The sequence below is a fragment of the Ambystoma mexicanum genome, chromosome 5p (genome assembly GCF_040938575.1).
Source record: "Ambystoma mexicanum isolate Mex_15411 chromosome 5p, UKY_AmexF1_1, whole genome shotgun sequence".
NCBI lineage: Eukaryota > Metazoa > Chordata > Amphibia > Caudata > Ambystomatidae > Ambystoma > Ambystoma mexicanum.
In genome coordinates this window covers 1,362,265,008-1,362,279,667 of record NC_090930.1, presented here as the reverse complement: position 1 = coordinate 1,362,279,667, position 14,660 = coordinate 1,362,265,008, and the positions used below count along the sequence as shown (strand labels likewise).

At 45.1% G+C, this 14,660-nt stretch overlaps 1 protein-coding gene across 1 annotated transcript in view; it reads left to right on the top strand.

Annotated features, from left to right (window-relative positions):
- DNAH5 (dynein axonemal heavy chain 5) overlaps window positions 1–14,660 on the top strand; it is a 4,235,244-nt gene that overhangs the window by 1,849,538 nt on the left and 2,371,046 nt on the right. The window lies entirely within an intron of this gene.

The window sequence follows — 14,660 nt, the reverse complement described above, 5'->3', positions numbered from 1 at the left end:
GGGTTGGACCCCGGGGAAACAGGGGTTCAAGCACACAGAGACAATAGGGAGTTAAACTCTACTGATCCTGTGTTTCAGGCCCAGTCTCCAGTCGAGTAGACTCCAGGGAAGGGTTCGAGGTTGTAAGAGGTCAGAACAGGTTGAGTGGCATCCCCGTGGATACCAGGTGAGCGTTACATTGCTATAAGCTACCGGCAGCATCCGTAAGAGGCGAGCAGTGCTGCCGGCTACCCATAGAAAGAAGACTGGAGTGTGAGCGGGGCTCGCAATACTACGAAGACGTGTATGCGGAGCAGAAGAAGAGGAAAGCAGCCACCCGGAGGAGCCGCCAAGGACCAGTGAGTGAAAACAAGGAAACACTCGTACCAGGGCGCTCCTGGGGGCTGTTAAAGGGAAAAAGTGATTGCCAAATAAACAAAATGTGATGTGCTAGATAAAGTTAACCCAAAGAGAAGAGTTGTGGTGAACAATACGAACAAGATGAACTGTGAATAGAAGAATCAGAATTAAGAACTATTGAATACCAAACTAAAGGAAAGCCTTTTGATAAGCCTATGAGGAGAGGGCAAGCTTGTTTGAAATACATGGAAAATATATTAAAAAGCAAAGAACGAACCATATGAAATACAATGAAAAGCAAGTAGTGAATATTACTTGAATATTACTGAAGAGTGTGACTGTCATGTGGTAAAGTAAAGAGAGCACCACAGAGTGAACGGTATGACAGAACACATTGTGGCAAAGTCAAGAGACTGGCAAAGAGGAAAACACATTGTGGCAAAGCCAAGGCTGGCGAGGACGAAGCCAAGTGAATGTGAACCAGAACACAGGTTCAGTTACAAAGAAACGTGTGTGGGCAAGAAAGCCTGGGGTTACTGGTTGCGTGACCTGTAATGGGTGGACTGTGTGGTCCAACAATTGCACCTAGACTGGGGGAAACCTTATCTGTGCAAGCCAAGGAAACATACAGTGAACAAAACCAAATGTATCAAAGAGATTGCTGAAGTGAAGCAGAAGAAATCAATCTGTATAAACTGTCAAGAAAGTAGAAGGAGTTTAAAGTTGACCTGGAACTGGTTTTGAATATTAAGAGACTGAAACTAAGTATAAGTTGGCAAGTTGGAAAAGCTGACGTCTTGGAGAAGGGACCCCTAAGACCTTATGAACTTTGTTGTTGCCTTGAGGGAGGGAACCTTGAGGCCCCCTTTTTAGAAGTGTGTTGTTTTCTTGAGGAAGGGAACCCAGAGACTTTGTGCAACTGTCTTGAACTTGGGGAAGGGGAGCTGGAAAGCAAGGCAAGAACCGGAAGAATCTCAGAGCTTTATTTGGTACACTGTTTCATATTTTGCTGACATCCCTACACATTGTTTAGCTTCAGTTGTGAGGGCAAGTATAGATTTTGGACACAGACAGACTTTTAAGTTGAACTTACTGACTTTGACTTTCTTAAGGTAGGGAAATCCCACCTTAGCATCGGGCAAGTTAGGCCTTCAACCATCCTGACATTTAAGTTAATAAACGTCTTTTGTTTGAACTTTGAATCTGTTGTCTGTGTCTTGCTTCATGATGCCTTCACAAATGGTGTCAGCGGTGGGATGCCGCTCAACCAATACAAGTTGGGCAACCCTTATTTTGGATAATTTAAATCAGAGATTGTTAAGACCACCAGTTGCTATCGTTAAGACATTGGGGAAAGAGTGGAGTAACATCATCTCTCCCACCGATTAATCCTACACCCCAGAGATCAAGATAGGTGCTGATCCCCTACCCTTTGTACCAAGAGTTAGATATAGACAGGTTGTGTTTACTACCAGTGGGCTGGGACCTATAGAAGGAAACTAGGAATCCTTCCCTCAGTCACATTCCAGGATTGGGTGGTTTTCCAACTATTAACACCTCAAGCTATTCTGCCTGTTAGGAAGGTCGTTGAGGGCAATGTCTATCACCTCTTCGCCCAGAAGATTATCTAGTGCAGGAAAGAGACAAGGTGATAGTATCTTTGAAATTGCAAATAAACTACCCCACCACCTGATCCCTCTATATCCTACCGTGCAGAGAGGGAATGTTAAAAATGTTACCCCTTCTCTCCTGCAGAGATTAACTGAAATTTGTTTTCTTAAATTTCTTTTTAACCCCAATGAAGATCAATAGGTGCAAGAAAGTGGGAAATCCTATATACGAGATCCTATAGAAGCCACCCACTGAGGAGATTAAGGGAGAGCATGGAGGGGGAACAATGCCCCATAACAGATTTCCTATCCCTTGACAGAGAAAATGAACTATAAACAGGCCAAGGATGCACTTTTGTGGGATAGAAATTAAACCTTCCAACACTTTAACCTCTATAGAATGTTCCTCTTCTCAGGAAGTAAAACCTGAGACCAACAAGAATCGTGTTGAATACTCTGAGGAGGTTATAATTCCTGAGGAAAATCTCAATCATCATATTCCCTTGGTTTCCTTAGTACCTTTTATCAGGAAACACCTAAATGACTAAGAGCCTAAGGTTGAGTGCAAAGAAATAAGAGAGATCTCAGCCATAAGGGAACCTCTTTGCCGGGACCCCAATAAATCACAATCTAATTTACTACCTCCTTCAACAGAATTGGTGGCTATCCCCCTTGTCCAACAAGCACCAACGATAGATCAGGAGAGCCTACAGGACAGCCCAACATCTGATCCCATGCTGAAGCAGGTACAGAGAAAATTGTTCCCTGGGTTTCCTATCATCCCCTTAGATGCGTTAGATCCCTTATGCTCAGAACGTTGTTTCTTCTGCGGGAATTGGGGGCATACTATGGAGTTCTGTCCCGAGAATTTAGAGGAGTTAATGGAGATACAAGAGAAGGAAAAGAAGATAATCCACATATTATAACCCCACCTCTTAACCACAACCAAAAGTGCTATAGATGCAATGGACACCCCATAAAATACTGCCCCTTAAATCAGTCAATTTCCCTACCATTCCATCAGTACCATCATTCAGTGGGGATAAACAAAGTAAGACGGAAAGGATTGAACCATCTTATTCCAGTATTCTTTACACTCAATCTAGCACAATAAAAACTATCTGAAGGGAACCCAGAAAACCACCACCATAAAAAGAAAAGAAGTGAGAATGAGAACCCACTGAACACCTTCTTATACACAGGAAATAAAACCTCCTATCAAATCTCTATATTCAAATGGATTGTGTCCTCCCACGTATACTTCATCTTTAGATATTTGTATCCCAGCTATGCTGCTTCGGAACATTTTTTCACCAGAGGGCGATGTGTTTGAGGCCGCGGAGTCGTAGTCCCTCGAGTATAAAGGGCTCGAGCAGCGCCCGTTACCTCAGTTCTGTTTTTCCGACGCAACTGCTTTGTGTTACGAACGGCGCATCAGATTTTTCCTCGACGATGTCCTCGTCATCTACTCCCACCACACCCAAGACAGGGTTAAAAAAATGTCAGAAGTGTGGTAGGAAAATGTCAGTAACCGACCCCCATCGGAATTGCCTATGGTGCCACAGCCCAGACCATCGGGTTGACGAGTGCGGTTCCTGCCAGGACATGTCCAATAAGGCTCTTAGGGAACATAGAGGTAAGCTGGCGGTGGGGGAGAAAACTTACAAGTCTTCTAAAAGACAAAATGATATTGATGAATCTAGTCGAAAATCTCGACATGGGTCGAGGAGGTCGAGATCAAAGAGTCGCTCAGGGAAATCCTCCTCGTCTTCGACTAAGAAGTCAAAAAAGCGACGTCATAGGTCTTCTTCCTCCTCTTCCTCTTCCTCTTCTGAGAGGAGAGTAATTTATCAGTCAGTCAGTCAAACAACTTTATTCGGCCGGAAAGGCCATTAAAGTACATCCTAAAAAACAGTTCTATTACATGATTACATTCAACATTTCAGAGAAAAAAAAAAAGGAAAAGGAACAGCAAAGCCATACTCTGGGCCACACCCTCCATGAGTACCCCCAGACAGGGCTGAAATCCAAGAAATCAAGAACCACCGACCCCTTGCCTCTGGAAACTCCCAAGGCGCCTCGGTCCCAAGGCAGTCAAGTTTGCCCCAGAGAGTGGGCTGTTACTAGAAGTGTCTCCTGCGGGACACAGAGGGGCACATATAGGGAGTAGGCTGACTGTAATACCACTTTGCCGTGGCCATTACATTTTTCCCAGACGTCCCTTGCCATACGGGCGTCCCCAAAGCCCACTTGGACAGTGTCCATATTGGCTGAAGGTTTAGACAGTCTCGTGCACTCCAACAAAGAGCACCAGGACACAAACCCACAATCCCCTACAACCTGCAGCCAGTGAAGGCATTTGTTCCAGAGGGCGTCCCTTGGTTCTCTAGAAGAAATTGACAGTTTTGGGACACCATGAAGGAACACCAGAGAGCCGCTACAGCCTTTGGGTTTGTGGAACCCAGACAGAAGCCTCCCCTGCCTGGGGGTTAAGGCACCTTCTCCTCTCCCCCTGAACTCAAATTACCTTGGGCTCTCCCGGAGGGGCACTGCAAAGGTGGGGGATTGACCCCCGGTGCTAGGGGCCCTGAGGTTTCTCTCTGTGGGGGTGACACTGGGGGAAGAACCAACTCTGGTCGGCTCCTCACGGCTGGGTTAATCCTGACCACGGCAGCAGGGGACGGACTAGGGTGCGAGGGATAAGACCCATTATCAGAGTCTGGGTTCGGCTCCCCTGCCCCTGCTGAGCCCCTTCCTCTCCTCCTCCCACATTCTTCCCCCCTGCCCACCAACACTCCCTTAATCAAGACAAAGAGGAGATTTAAAACCAACTCAGAGAAAAGCGGCCCAGACCCCCTCGAAGTTGCCGCGTGGTGATCAAGCCTCTACCCACTCTAAAAGTGACAGAGGGAAATCAAAATCTAAACACGCGAGAGCCAAAAAAGAGTTAAGAGTGTCATAAAGGGAAAGTTCCTTCATGCCTCGTACTAAGTCAAAACCTCTGGTGCATAAATCGGTGGTAGTGGAATCGACATCGACGTCGAAGTCGAAAGTCGACTCGAAACAGTCGACAACAATGCCGTCGAAACTGCCGACGAAAATGGCGTCGACACCTTTGGCTTTATGGAAGCCTTCTTCGACAGCATTGAAACATCCTTCGTCGAAGCCAGCGTCGTCTTTATCGCTGCCTTCGCCGCCTTCAACGCCTTTATCGAGGCATTCTTTGATTTCTATACCCAAGTCGACGCCATTGCCCATACCTAAGTCGATACCACCCTCTTTACCTGAAAAAGCATTCCATCCTCAACCCAGACAGGAATTTCTAAGATCCATGTCATCCATTTTTGAAGAACACTCCTCTGAAGAGGATGTCACTTCAGCTGGAGTTAGGTTTGGAGCCAGAGAGGTCCCTGAAGAGCTAGTGGACCTGAATTCCAAAATAACAGATCTTTATGACTGTCTCCAAAATGCCAGTGGCCTAGACACTTCACCTGAAGTGGATTTTGAAAGACCAGACCCTACAGATCATGCTGATCCTAGTTATTGGAATCTTATGGGAAGGGTCATTGATTTTATGGGTTTGAAGGCAGCTTCCCCAGATTTCAACCAGGATGGCATGACGGCCATCCTTAGTGAAGGTCCTCTAAAAGATCCTCTTCTTCCATTCCATAAAGCACTTCAAAAGAGGGTGATGGTAAATTGGAATACTCCTGATTCTATTTCAGCAGTAATCAAGAAACTTGTACCAAAATGCAGGCCAACTTTATCAGATCCAGAATATTTATCTAAATATCCCTCCCCTGAAAGTCTAGTGGTTCAAGCTGCAACCTCCACTAGGCAATCAGCTTACCCAGCAATACAACCGGACAGGGATGATAAAAAAAGTTGATGCTTGGGCCCGGAAAGTTTTTTCTTCGGGCAGCATGGCCCTTAAATCGACTAATGTCACTTGCACTTTAGCAAAATTTACATACACCTTGTGGGACTGCATGACATCAGCGGCTGAACGCATCCCGGAAGGTGAGGAACGGGATGGTTTCCTGGCTATAGTAAAAGATGGTAAAGAGGCTATGGAGGAATGCCTTCAGTCAAGACTGGACACTGCAGATAGTGTAAGCAGGTCCGTGGCATCTAGCATGGTCCTACACAGGTTTGCATGGCTAAGGAAATCTGGCTTTGCACCTGATGTGCAGTCTAGATTACTTAATATGCCCTTTGACGGCTTGAGGTTGTTTGGCAGCAAGGCGGATGAGAGCTTGGAGAAGCTGCAGACCTCAATAGCGGCAGCAAAATCACTTAGTGCCGCTATAAGGCAGCCTCAACAACACTCTTACGCAGGCTCATCTTGCTGGAAGAGTCACCCTTTTCACTTCTACTCCTCTTTTGGAAAAGGGAGGGGGCAGGCCATTTAGAGAGGCCAACAGAGAAAACCCTTTCGTGGTGGAAAAGGGAGAGGTGCGAGATCAGCCAGAGCAGCGGCTAATACCTCTTCAGCCACTGCTGCAGCTGCTGCAAAGCCACTTTGAGGTCTTCACCCACAAGTCCCTGGTGGGAGGCAGAATCACTCTGTATCTAGACGAATGTCGGGGCATTACATCAGATGTCTGGGCACTAGAGATAGTGACCAATGGTTACTGCCTTCCTTTTCATCAAAGACCTCAAGATCATACACCGGGAGCCAACTCTGTAAAAATTCCAGACCCGCTCCTTGTGCAGGAGATTTTAACCCTGCTAGAGAAAGGTGCAATAGAACATGTACCTGTAGCGGAGAGGGACAAGGGTTGGTACTTCCCTTATTTTCTCATCCCCAAAAAGGACAGAGGATTGAGACCCATCTTGGACTTAAGAAACTTGAGTTCCTCAGGAAGGACAAGTTCAAGATGGTGACCCTTTCTCAGATCCTTCAGGCTCTTCAGCTTCAGGACTGGCTGGTTTCATTGGACCTTCAGGATGCTTACTTTCAGGTGCCAATCCATCTCAAGCACAGGAAGTACCTGAGGTTCGCAATTGGTGGTTCTCATTATCAGTTTCGGGTTCTACCTTTTGGGCTGACCTCCGCCCTGAGGGTTTTCACCAAACTGATGGCGGTGGTGGCAGCGAGTATCAGAAGAAGGGGGATTCACGTCTACCCTTATCTGGATGATTGGCTAATCAGGGCAAGTTCACTCGAACAAGCCCAGGAACATCTGGCCTTGACCTGCCACTTATTATACAGTCTGGGCTTCTCCCTCAATTACCAGAAGTTACAAATGATTCCAAGCCAAAGACTCCAATTCATCGGAGCAGTCCTGGATTGTCAAGACTTGATAGTCGTGTAGATTATAAAGGCCTCCGTCCCCATGTACCGCACAGGGAGATCTAAAAATGACTCCCTGTGCAATCTTTGAGGCCACAGGTGATAGGTACTGGAACACCGGAACCACGGAACACTGGAAAACCCAAGACCGCTGTAAGGCAAACAAGTAATTAGCACAAACACCAATATGGAACTGCCAGTTTTTTTGGGACAGCTGATTAATATCAAATAAATAGTTTACCTATTGTGTGGAAGGATTGTCACTTTAATCAAACTAGGACCTCAGGACCAAGGAACGTGGTGGGCGTTAGATGTATGGTAGGGGCGACAGCAGTAGAATAGCATGGGTTTGTCACCACTTCGGACTTGTATATACCAATCACTGGAAGTACCTGTAGATGCTTTGAAATGGCACTCGGGACTGAATGGAGGAAGGAGCCTGAAGAGTTGCAGCAAAGGGGAAAGCCACTAGAAGTCTGTGCGGCTAATTCGTAATCCATGTAAGTTCAGGAAGAACAACAGAGAACAACAAATCCAAGGGCTTCAGCAGAAGGAGTCCCAATAAGCAGTCCGTAGGTCGAGGCAACAAAAAGATCAGTTTGAGAGGCTCCAATACAAAAATATGAGACAAAAGGAGTCCATTAGTCGTAGTCCGTGATGAAGAGTGAGCCAGAAATCAAGGTCTTGAGAACGCCAAACAGTGCTGGTAAGAACAGCTGTGAAGCACTGTGGAGCGCGGGATCCAGGCTTTTATCCCGTTGCCATGGAAGCAAGATCACGTGAGCAGAGCTTCCGTGCCACGTGATCCGTGGATGTGTCACGTGAGCGGGCTTTTCTTATCACGTGATCCAGATACGAACGTGACTGCTTGGTATCAGGACGCCTGACCCTGCCTGTCCCAATGCGCCAAGGAAGCTGCCAGTATAGAAATGGGTGTAGACATCCCAAATGATGTGAAAATGGCTTCCCCATACTATGGTTGCCACCAGTCCAAGCACAAGGTAAACGGACCCCCAAGCTGCTGCCGTCCTGCATGTGGTCCGGAGGTGGAGGTGGGTGTGCGTGCAGTAGTGGCAGTGGTAGGTGTAGGGACGTGATGCATGACATGGATACTTCCTCAGGGAAAACCTTGCCTCCCGATGAGAGAGCTCATCACATTCTGCAGATAGTAACGAAGTTTAAAAATGCCCAACATCTACCGGCATTCGACTTTCTAAGGTTGCTAGGCCTCATGGCATCCTGCATTTTTCTGGTGCCAGAGGCCAGATTGAGGATGAGATCCCTTCAATGGGCCCTCTTCTGCAAGTATCGACCAAAGTGGCTCAAGATCTCCTATGGTGGGCTTGCAAGGAGAATATCCTCAAGGGGGAACCTTTTTGGCAACCATGGCCAGAGATAACGGTAGTGACGGATGCCTCACTCACAGGGTGGGGAGCCCACACCAACGATCTGACAATTAGCGGTCGTTGGTCTCCATCGGAGTCCAACTTACACATCAACCTTTTGGAGCTGAGGGCAAATCAGACTAGCGCTGAAGACCTTTCTGCCCTCTGTGCAGGGAACGAATGGCCTTAATAATGACGGACAACACAGTGGCTAAATACCTCAACAAAAGAGGAGGCGACGCTCTGAGCAGGCACAGCACAGTCTCCCACGAATGGGAACTAGCTCAGGAAGTCCTTCAAGAGATCTTTGCCCTTTTATGAACCCCTCAAGTGGATCTGTTTCCGACCGGTGCCCACCGGAAGTGCGAACTGTACTGCTCAAGTGAATTTCACCCAAGGGGAGCTCTAGGGGACGCTTCGTAGTGGACTGGGTATTTCCACTCCTTTACACATTTCCTCCGGTCCCCATGATTCCTCAAGTGATCAGGAGGTTGAGAAAGTTCAGGAAAACCATGATTCTAATTGCCCCGGATTGGGCCAGGAGAATGTGGTACCCGGACCTTCTGGACATGTCCATCTGCCCTCCAATACATCTTCCACAAAGAGAGGATCTTCTCTTGCAAGAGGAAGGTCGGGTTCTCCATCCAGAGGTCAAGACACTCAGCCTTCACGCATGGTTTCTGAGAGGCTGATATAAGGATTGGGACCTCCCGGATGACGTAATGGAGATTTTGCTTTCGGCCAGAAGGCCAGCAACAAAATCCCTGTACCGGTGTCGTTGGAACAAGTTCAGTAACTGGTGCAGAGATAAGAATGTGGATCCATTCCTTTGTAATACTCCAACAGTACTTTCTTTTCTCTTACACTTAGCCAATTTGGGGCTCCAAGTTGGCAGTATAAAAGGATATCTAGCAGCGCTATCTATCTTTAAGCGTTCCTCGTAAGAGGTGTCCTATTTTAAAATGCCCTTAGTCATTCAATTCTTGAAAGGGCTGACACATGTGTACCCTCTGACACATTTTCAGGTGCCTATTTGGGATTTGAATTTAGTCTCAATTTCTCATGTGTGCCCCTTTCAAACCTTTACATTCTTGCCCATTAAGACTTCTCACTCTTAAAACAATTCTGTCGGTGGCTATAACATCAGCCCGCATGGTAAGTGAGTTGCAGACACTTTCTTGTAAGCCACCTCACACCATTTTCCATAGGGACAAAGTTATTTTAAAAGTCAAACCATCTTTCTTGCCTAAAATAATTTCTGATTTCCACACGTCACAGAAAATTACCTTACCTTCTTTTTATCCTCCTCCTCATGCTAGTAAGGAAGAGTAGAGGTTGCATAGACTGGACCCAAAAAGGGCTCTCAGTTTTTACATTTCCAGATTGGCAAATCTTCGACAATGTGACCAACTATTTGTCGAAGACACAATTGGGCCTTGGAGTGTCTAAACAAACTCTATCCAGTTGAATAATTCTAGCTATCTCGGAGTGCTATAAATTGGCTGGAAAAGAGCCTCCAGATGGATTAAGGGCTCATTCAATCAGAGGCATGGCAACTTCCACGGCTCTTCAAAGGGGTGTCCCGGTGCAGGATATTTGTGCAGCAGCCACCTGGTCGTCAATGCACACCTTTGTAAAGCATTACTGCTTGGACTCCACTTCATATCAAGGAGGACTCTTTTCGAAAGCTGGCCTTCATTCAGTCCATAATTGAAATCTCTGGTACTCCCTCCTCCAAATTCTTACTGCTTTGGGAGCCTATCTAAAGATGAGGAATACCTGGGAGGATACAATCCATTCGAAGAACAAGTTACTTACCAACTGTAACGTTCTTTCGATTGGATGTTCCTCCCACGTATTCCTCATCGACCCTCCCAACCTACCCCTCCGTACAGTTTACGCCAGTTGCACTTGAACTTCCTTAAGAGCCTGAGGACTTAAAGCCTGATCAGCTGATGCGACCGTCAATACCATAAAAACAGAACTGAGGTAACGGGCGCTGCTCGAGCCCTTTATACAGCGGATGACGTCGACGCTCGGCGGCGACCCTGAGGGACTACGACTGTGTGGCCTCGAACACAGCGCCTTCTGGTGAACATTTTTTCCAAAGCAGCAGAGCTGGGATACGAATATCTAAAGAGGAGGAATACGTGGGAGGAATATCCAATCGAAAGAACGTTACAGTTGGTAAGTAACTTGTTCTTCTCACCCGCTGTTCCAGCCACCAGATTGGCTAATGGCCCTTCCCTGGGTGTGAATACCCCATATACGCTGATAAATATTCTAGATGAAACAATAGATGAATGGAAAAATAGGGAAGTGAAGTGGGGTCAGTGCTTATTATTAAACTATCCAATGCCAGGGACAAAGAAAACATATCAAAAGTGGCTAACAAGAAAGCAAATCTGAAATATCAATAGAGTAAGATTCTTCCTTTCCTGGATTTGGCACTTGAGACTGTAAACAGGACAAAACCGGAGTGTGGGCTGTGGGAGACTGAGTCTGAAAAAGAAGTTGCTCCAGTCCGATGGTTTCAGACACGTTAAAGATTATTGTGGTTTTGCCTTTACTTTTAGTTTTTTTTAAATAGTTTATTTTATTTTCTGTAAAATACAAATCAACTGCAGAACAAGCATATTCAACAAATAATCTTCCCCAAATATAAAACTCCATTGTGCTATGGTTTACCTATTTACCATTCTTTTTAAAAATGAGGGGAGAGAAAGGTGAAGCTCACTTAAGCAAAACAAAAACCTGCACACATATAATTCGTTATAGGTGCCCCACATTTTGATATAGTCACTGTTCATCCCTTTTGCTTGAAAAGAAACTCTCTCTCATAAAGGGTCATCAAACTTTGCCTTTAGTTTTGACTACACTTTTTGGCGCTCCTTATTAAGGCGCTGACTATTTCTGAATCTAGGGGTGGCTGCTTGAGGGGCAGAGGGAGCATGCTGGGTGGGGTGGTAGCAAATTAATGCATGACATTTTAACTGTTTTCTCTTGATACTGTTTTAAGGAACAAAAACTTGTCTGTGATAGCTCTGTATAGCACACCGATCAATTAATTGGTTCTTTGAAGTCTAAAGTTGACGCGTTACAAAGCTATAAAGAGGACTTTCAAGAGTGCCTTAGGTTGTATTGAAAATGTTTTTTTTTAAGTATTTCTATATATGAAGTACAATAAACCTTCACATTGTGGGTGCAGATCATGTTTTGCTATGTTAATAATGTTCAATTATAAACAAACTAATACTTTTTTATATACTTTATAAACTGGTTGGCTGAACATTACAATGCGTCATAGTAATTCTAGGATGACATAATCAAAACGAATTACAAAAAATAGAAAAGCTTAATGAGTACATAGCTTATGGTTAATGTATTCACACCGTATCACAATGTAGATCATCTATATAGATTTTGTACAATGAAAATGCATTGCATTTACATTAAGGGTGTACTATCATTTAAAATCCACGTGTTTAAGAATACAGGTGCAACGACCTATCCTGCAGCTTAGAACAGTAAGCAATTTCAACAATCCATCCATATATCCTTGGGTCTAGAGACTGATGGCAGCATAGTAATGTGGAACTCTTCGTTGTTATTAGCCCATTTTATCACTTAGTCAAATTACAATAGTAGGGGGTGTTTTACGAGCCCAGTTTATGAGTATACACCTTTTTGCAGGTAGACAGCCCAGACTGATAAGTCCTCTTTTCAACTCTGATACCTTGTCTAACATACAAAATCTACAAAATTGCCAGCAGCAAGTACATAGACCAAGCCCTCGTCAAATGCCTAGCATACCATGGCTTACGGAAATGGGCACTAGTCGAGACGCCTCCAAATTGGTTCAAAATCTTAAAATGAGCTAACACTGGAGCCTTAAGTTAATGACGTACTAAAAAAATGCTTCTTCCACCTACAATCTATCAGATGGATTTGACCCTTTCTCACTTTTTTCATGCAGCACACTCGCCATTATCTCACTTGTCATGTCAAGAATATACTATGCCAAAAGAATCTACCTTGGCCTGCTTACCTCACCAAAAAAAAAAACAAATCCAGAACACAGCAGAAAGACTCCTTGTAAAACACAACTAGAAAGAACACATCACACAAGCACTAAGATCACTGCGCTGGCTATCAATGAAGAAAAGGATCTATTTCAAAACACTATGGCCCTCATTAGGACCTTGGCGGAGGACCATGGCGCTATTAGCACCATGGTCCATGGCGCTAAGCTGCCAACTCCGCCATGGGGGTTGGCGGACTTACCGCCCCATTCCGAGGTTGGCGGGGCGGTAAGTCCCCAATCCCCATTTACCCTTCCCCATTCCCATTTCTGGCCCCATAGGGCATAATGGGAGTGGGGAAGGCGTTAATTACGCCACCGTAAATTACGGTGGCGTAATTAACAACAAGGTCCCTTAGCGCCATGGATTTTAACGCCTGCTAAAGCAGGCGTTAAAATCACCATGGCGCTAAGGGAACTCATACTCAGGCGGTAAGGGGCGCCATGGTTTACGCCGGCGTAAACCCCTTACCGCCTGGGTCCTAATGAGGCCCAATGTATTCTAGACAGAGTAATTCATGACTAAGGAGTAGAATTCCTGCAAGAAGAAATCTCTATCTACAGACCAAACAGAACCCTGAGGTCTAGCAACAACATACATCTTAAACCCAAATATTGTTAAAAAATTAAAAATGGTGGATCAGCATTTTCAGCTCAAAGAATCTTTGGAACTCACTCCTCAATGGAATATGTACAAAGGAGGAATACCTAACTTTCAGTAAAGCAGTAAAGACCTGGCTGTTTAATATGCCAAGCTAACTCACAAGCCATAGGCCATTGTCAAAGTAATACCAAACATGGCAGACAACAGCTCACTGGCATTCAGTTACCCAACAAGCTACCTGTGCTACTGCAACTTCATCCGATGCCATGAGGACTGCACTCTCTTTCCCCCACTAACCCATATTCAAAATCCTCCATACATACCGCGAGCAAATCAACTATGTCTCTCTCTCTCTCTCTCTCTCTCTCTCTCTCTCTCTCTCTCTCTCTCTCTCTCTCTCTCTCTCTCTCTCTCTCTCTCTCTCTCTCTCTCTCTCTCTCTCTCTCTCTCTCTCACACACACACACAGACACACACACATTCACACACACACACACAGTTTTCCCCCCACATATAATGCCTTCACACACTGACAACAAACAGCAGAAGTCCACACTTTCTCCAATAACTCACACAACCTCGAAACTGCACCCTTATGCTATTGGCACATAAGGCCTTCCATATCCCACTAACAAACCAACCCCTCTTTTACTTTCAGATCCACCAGAGCCGGCTGGAGCCCATGCAGATGGTAGCAGTGCGCAGTATAAATCCCACTGACATAACATACCAAAGAAGCACTTTTTGGGATCAGTTGTAAATGATACTTTAGAAATCTCCCAACTTCTCACAAACATGCAGCCAAGATGTTTTATAAGTGTAGGCAATTCTATAAAATATGCAGATAATCTGTGATATCCCTTTTGCATATATGGCCAGCCCTGCAACCTTTGGCGCTCCAAATGTTTTGGACTACAACTATTGTGAGCCCTAGCCAGGATAGGTAATGGAGATGGATCACAGGTGTCAAAGTTGAAAACCTGTGGAGAGCCACATGTTCCAGACCACTGAGGGCAATGACCAGTACTGTCATGATTGAAAAATGTAATTCTACCTTATGTGTAATGTAATCGCTGCAGAATTTTAAACTGGATCCACTTGAACGTAGAGTTCAACATGACTTGGCTGGTTAAGGTAAACCTTTTTTGCCACTTATCATCTGAGATGCCTACTGCTATATCTAGAGAGCATTTGTCATATATTTTGACAGATATTATTGATGACAGGTTCTGTATTAATTTATACAGTGTGGCAAAACCAAAATAATAATTGGAATATTGGAGGCATTTTAAATAAGGGACTTGCAAACAAACGGAAGCACCTATTTGAAAAGCTGTAGTGTTCCT